Source organism: Orycteropus afer, unplaced genomic scaffold (genome assembly GCF_000298275.1).
Source record: "Orycteropus afer afer isolate SDZICR_OR568_19922 unplaced genomic scaffold, OryAfe1.0 scaffold00156, whole genome shotgun sequence".
Taxonomy (NCBI): Eukaryota; Metazoa; Chordata; class Mammalia; order Tubulidentata; family Orycteropodidae; genus Orycteropus; species Orycteropus afer.
This window is the reverse complement of record NW_006921743.1, coordinates 7720868-7727602: the sequence shown is the minus strand read 5'-3', so window position 1 is coordinate 7727602 and position 6735 is coordinate 7720868. Positions and strand designations below refer to the sequence as shown.

At 40.4% G+C, this 6735-nt stretch overlaps 1 pseudogene; it reads right to left on the bottom strand.

Moving 5' to 3' along the window:
• The window catches only part of LOC122150512, a 50734-nt pseudogene extending 47531 nt beyond the window's left edge, over nt 1-3203 (bottom strand).
• Between the last annotated feature and the right edge of the window lie 3532 nt (nt 3204-6735).

Here is a 6735-nt window from a genome sequence, read left to right as displayed (position 1 = left end):
GGGCTGGTGCGGGATCGGGCAGTGTTTCGTTCTGCTGTGCATGGGGTCGCTATGAGTCGGAAACGACTCGACGGCACTTAACAACAACAACAACAACAAACTAACTCAAATCTGGAAATAGGCTGAAGGGCCGTGACTATCTATTTTGGATATTCAAGTTAGACTACTGTTCAACTTAACCTAGAACTCTCCCACTTACACAGATCAGGTAAATACTTAGTAGGTTTCATATATATTTTACTCTGAGGGACACCATGATTAATTAACCAACACTATACATTTATGTGAATCAAACTACTTTGACTCTGCTGTCCATTACAGTAACCATGCCCACTTTCTCTTTGGTGATTTAGTGCTGCCACTTCATCCCTGCCACTCAGGAAAGCAATAATCATTGTATCTCAATTTTATGCCCAATTCAATGAGGATAGTTCTCACTGTAATATCTGACCTACATAGAAGAGCAACCACAGCACTCTTCTAGAATGTTGGGGCTCCCTTCACAAATTTATTCCTCATTGGTATGGTGAAAGCTGTATCTTCTGGGAACTCCCGGGGGGGGGGGGAGGTTAGACATGATAAATCCACACTAACATTCCAATTTGCCTAAGATTTTGGATACCATCTTTTACAGTATACCAAGGCGGTTATGATATTTCAACATCATTTAGCGTAATTCACCTTTTTGCCCATGTTTCAGCCAAGCAACCAAATAAACTGTTAGATCTTTTGGGAATTCCTTAAGCTGTAACACTGAATGTAGAATCTCTGCTTAGTGATCCAATATCAATAAATTTGGACTGATTCAACTTTACGTTCCTTGTACAATTATTCCTCACATTGAATTGCCATTCCTACATAAATTCCCTGAATTTCTGTCTATATAAATAAGAAAAGTCAAGTAGTTCCTTTGCAGTGTAGCACACATCCTCATTAGTTTTGTACCTCACCTTTTTGGTCCTGCTGGAACTTGAGTCTAGTTATAGGTCTAGAAGCAAAGACAGGTAGGGATTGGTCCTAGGGACATTCAGAAATGCCTTGCAAGGCATCTACCTCAGGAGATGCCTTAGGCAAAAATTTGTCAGACAAATATGGATTAATTTAGTCAAATGGGGGCAGAAGGGCTGATTTTACTGGCTAAAGTGACTCAACACAATTTAGAGGCTCAATGTCCCTAGGCTCATTAGTATCTGTCCATATGTTCCCATTACAATTTTCAGGATCCCATTTCTTCTCAATCAGTGCCCTCACTGTAACTCAGACACATTTTGAGGTTGAGAATTCAATTGGCATTGTAACTCAGCCTGTTTTTTATTATTATTATTTTGAGTTTCATTCCACATTTTTCTTCAACTCTATCTAGGATCTCCTATTGTGATCCCTTACAGAAACGTTGACAGTGGTAGCTGAGCACTCATCTAGTTTTTTCAGTGTCATGGAAGCTGGGTTCACATAGTCCTTTAGTCTTTTGGACTAATTGTTTCCTTGCTTCTTTGATTTTCTTCACTCTTCTTTGCTCTGGAGGGGGAAAGACCAATAGTTGCACCTTAGATGGTCGCTCACAGGCTTTTAAGAATCTATTTGTTACTCACCAAAGTGGGATATAGAATACTGTCTTTGTGGACTGTGTTATGACAAATGGCTTTAGTGTTCCCTGAGAGTATGGTTTTGAGCCCCTATGCCCAGTGATCATTCCCTCAAGGTGTTTGGTTATGGCTAAGAAGTTTTTGTAACTTTGCCCCTATATGGCCTATTATATTCAGAGATACATTTGCAGCAAATATAAATACATATATAGAAATATCGGGAGTTCTGGTAGCATAGTGCCTAAGGCACTTGACTGCTAATCAGAAGGCTGACAGTTCAAACCCACCAGCCACTCCTCAGAAGGAAGATGGGCAATCTACTTCCATAGTGATACTGCCTCGGAAACCCAAGGAGGGGTAGCTATGAGTCAGGTCCAACTCGAGGGCACATAACAACAACAACATGTAGAAATATCCTCTTCAAAACTATATATATTCATGGGTGTCGTCCCATTCACCTTCCCACTCCTGTTCAACTTGTATGTCTATTTGTATCTACTCATAGATTATTGTTAATAATGTTATTGTTGGATTGTGTATGTAATAGTGTTTACCATTGTTATCTTTAACTCTTGTGCTCCTCCCAACCCTGGTTTTGGTTTTCGGCAACCTCAGCTCTGTGGCTACAGGAGATAAGGCTTTTAATTGGAGCACATACAGCAATTTTCAGGTCATTTATGCAGTTCTTGAGCTGGGACTTTGAATCCCTGAGCTTATCCATTTCTTTCTCCACATTGTCCACTGAAAGTAAGAACAACCAGCCAAAATAATTTTACTCATCAGTTTGATAAAAATTGTCTAAGGTATCAAATACACAATCACCCACAACCTTGCCTCTCTACATGTTTGATTAGGAGTATCCAACGGTGATATTTTGTGTATCTCTATTGCCACATCAAGCTTTGGACTAATGGTGCCATCTTTACTATTGGAAATAGAGTAATTAGTGCCTTTAAATGTGAGATTTGAGAACCAATTCTAGAAACCCCAAAACCAATTCAGAAGGGGTGTGTGTGTGTGTGTGTGTGTGTTTGTAAAGAAAGAGAAAGGGAGGGAGAGATTTACTTTAAAGAATTGGTTCATGCAATATAAGCACTGGAAGTCCAAAATCCATAGGTCAGATGGCAGGACGGAGGCTCCTTCTGGCTCAGGGGGCAGGCAAGTCCAAAATCTGCAGGTCAGTCAGCAGGCTGGACACATCTGCAGTCTCGCATTCCAAGATTCATAGTCAGGCAATGGGAAGAGTGCAGAGTCAAGAAAGAGATCTGCCAAAATATCTACTTTTTCTCTGAAGGCAGACTACTTCCTAAGGAAACTTGCCTTTCAGCTGACTGATTGATCACACATTAGATTATATTATTGAAGATCATTACATTGTGTTATGGATCACCAAATAGTCTATATCTCGCCAAACCATTTGGCTTTGCCAGATTGGCATATATAATTAAACATCACACCCCTGATGAAGAGAACAGAAGCAACCAGGCCCAAATCGCAGAGACAGCCTGGAGCTTGGTCATGCCAGGCCTGGGGTGGATCTCATGTCCCCACTTCAGATGATCTTGCTCTGTATTCCCTTCAGGACGCAGTGAAACACTTACCTGCCTGTATTGCCATTGCTTGCTTTTGTGTCTCTTTTCCCTAAAAAATGATGAACCTAAGGCCTTACTTCTGTCTGAATTTCATTTCTTAGCCAATGGGTCCAAGAATGTGATACCTAACCTAAGCATTTGGATCTCAGGACAAAGGAAAGATACTTTTAGACATGTAAAGACTCGATGTATACTCAACTGGAACATTCTCAAAGCAGTATTCTCCCATAGGGGAAGAATATCAACAAACAAAAAGACATTAAGGTTAAAATAAAGGCAGAAAAAAATGAGAAAGAATCTGGCTATAGAAACACTTAACTCTAAAAGAATGATGGTATGTGTCAAGGAATTTGGAATAAGCATGTTAAATAATGATACTTAAAACTGAAGAGGTTATTATGTTTTAAAAGAAAACTCAAAAATAATGTGGAAATAAATACTATATATAATTTCAATAAAGGTTTTTTTGTACATGTTTTGGCAGGGGTGGTAATGTAGAACTGTACAAGTATTTTCTAGGTGAGGTGGGTAGGTGTGAGTCCATAAGTGGTACTTTTTAACGGAGGCACTATTATTTAGTTTTGACCCAGGCTCTTAAGAAGCAAATATCAGCTTACTCCTGATCATAGGGAAAGGAAGATAATTGAGCAGAGTGGAAAGGTATATCTACTTACATTCAGTTATAACAAACAATATAAATTTGGTGGAGAGCAAATATGAAACGTTTCTATTTTTCTCTAACCACTGCTTTCAGTCATACTCTGAATTTTCCCTTCCTGCCCCTTGATGTTATCTTTCTGGACAATTTCAATTATTCAGCATTCTAGCCCAGTTTAAAATGTTAATGTCCTATAGATTTTAACATTCACTTCTGTTTGCTATGCTCCCTGTACTAGTGTTGAACCAAGGTGTGGAGTAGCCAACAAAAACATAACTCACACACAAGCACTGGTGTAACAACAACACTTTACTCATGTAAAGGACAGAGCAGGGCCAGCTTCAGTAATGGGCACTGGTCCCCACAGTCAGCAGGTCTGAGAGACACAATTCTCTCCCTACTGGCAACAAATATTAAAATAAGATTGGCTAGGTGCCATGTGATGTGCACACATAAACAGAGCTGAGAGAGAGAATTTACTTTGTACCCAGAACAGGGAGATAAAGAGAAGAAACTAGGAGAGGGAGAGAGACTTAATTCCCAGCCTCTTTTTTTTTTTTGTTTGTTTGGTTTTGGTTATCAGTGAATGCTCCAGGCTCCAGGCTTCTGATTAGGCAGGTTAGGTATGTGTTGCAGGGCTGAGCCGGGCCACCCTCCCAACAATTTCCTCCCCTTTCCTGAGCTCCAGCCAGGTCTTACAGTAGGGGGGGCACAGGATCTACCCTCCCTCTTTTGCTCTCTTTCTTTGGGTGGGCCCCTCCAGTGGACAGAGAGTGTGATGCCCTCTCCTTGGTAAAAAGCCATTTCCACAAGGCAAAGAGGTACATATTTCCTCCAAGGATCACTTGAGATTAGTGGAGAAAATGACATCATTCTCTGGTGGGACACCTGCCTAGGTGGTGGATGACTGATAATGGATTAAGATACTGATCAGGGCAAAGGGGAAAGGCAAGAATTGAGTATTCTGGACAAGATGGTAAACCATACATCTCCTTCATTGTGGTCTTTGGCTTAGATTACCTTGCGGGAGGCTAATGGCTGGTGTTGATGAGTGAGAGAAGCAAAGTTGATCCAGCTGAACTGTACCTTAATAAGCCTCAGAGGGTGTGCCTGACACCTAATTGTTTGGGGTCTCACTTTAGAATGTTGGGTTTGTACTTGATACACCATATGTTAAAAAGAACCTTTTGATGGCAGAAGGAAAAATACTCTTCAAATTCCTGTTTCTGATCATTAGTTTTATGTGTCAACTTGGCTAGGGCAAGGAGCCCTGTTGGGGCAGTGGTTAAGCACTTGGCTGTAATTGAAAGATTGGCAGTTCAAATCCACCAGCCACTCCATGAAAGAAAGATGTGGCAGTCTGTTTCCATAAAGACTTATAGTCTTGGAAACCCTATGGGGCAATTCTATACTGTCCTATAGGGTTGCTATGAGTGGGAATTGATTCAATAGCCATAGGGTTGGTATACATACACACATAGCAACAATATACATATGCAAGTATGTATGAATGTACCTGGGTGGTGCAAATGGTTAAGCACTTGACTGCCAACTGAGAGGTTGGTGGTTCAAACTCATCTAAAGGCCCCTTGGAAGAAAGACCTGGTAATCTGTTTCTAAAAATATGGTGCTGATCAGCTATGAGTTGGAAACTTGGAATCAACTTGACAGCAATGGGTTTGCTTTATGTGTGTGTGTGTATGTATGTATGTATATGTACATATGTGTGTGTGTGTGTATGTATATATAGATGTTGTTGTTGTGTTATGTGCCACCGAGTTGGACCCAACTCATAGTGACCCCTCCTTGGGTTTCCGAGGTGGTAACACTACGGAAGTAGATTGCCCAACCTTCCTTCCAAGGAGTTGCTGGTGGGTTTGAACCGCCAGCCTTCTGGTTAGCAGTCAAGTGCCTTATATATGTATATAGATAGTTATGCATATATACAGAGATCTATCTCTCTCCCTATAGATGGAGCTCTTGTGGTACAGTGGTTAAAGCATTATGTTGTTAACTAATAGGTTGGGCAGTTTGAACATACCAGCCAGTCCACAGAGGAAAGATGAGGCAGTCTGCTTCCATAAAGATTATAGCATTGGAAACTCTATAGGGCAGTTCTACTCTGTCCTATAGGGTCACTGAGTCGGAATCGACTCAAAGGCAATATGTTTTTTTTTGTGTGTGTATGTATGTATGTATGTATGTATGTATGTATGTATGTATTCTGTTCTCTGGAGAATCTAGACTAATACATTATTATATGTAGGAACTTGCATATGTGTGTGTGAGAGGAGCAGATAAGGTAGAAAATGAAAAGTAACTTGATCAAGTCAGCCAAAAACCAAAAACCAAACTTACTGCCATTGAGTCGAATCTGACTCATAGCGACCCCTCCTTGAGTTTCTGAGGCGGTTTCACCACAGAAGTAGATTGCCCAATCTTCCTTCTGAGGAGTGGCTGGTGGTAGGGAAATGAAAAACAAAAAACAACATGGAATAATAAATAGTATACAGCTCAGAAAATAGGAAAGGAAGAATAAAACCAAGTATATCACTTAAAATAAATCAGAAACAAAATTCACATATTATATACTCTTTTCCAGAGTTTCAATTAACTTACCAAACTCTTAATGACAAAAAAAAAAATGATGAGGTGGCAGTTCTGATGGCATAAGGGATCTCTGCCTTCTTCAATAATGATAATAATATATATATTAATTATTGTTGTTGTTGTTGTTATGTACCATCGAGTCCGCCCCGACTCATAGTGACCGCTCCTTGGGTTTCCGAGGCAGTATCACAACAGAAGTAGGATTGCCCAACCTTCCTTCCAAGGAGTGGCTGGTGGGTTTGAACTGCCAGCCTTCTGGTTAGCAGTCAAGTGCCTTAGGCACTATGCT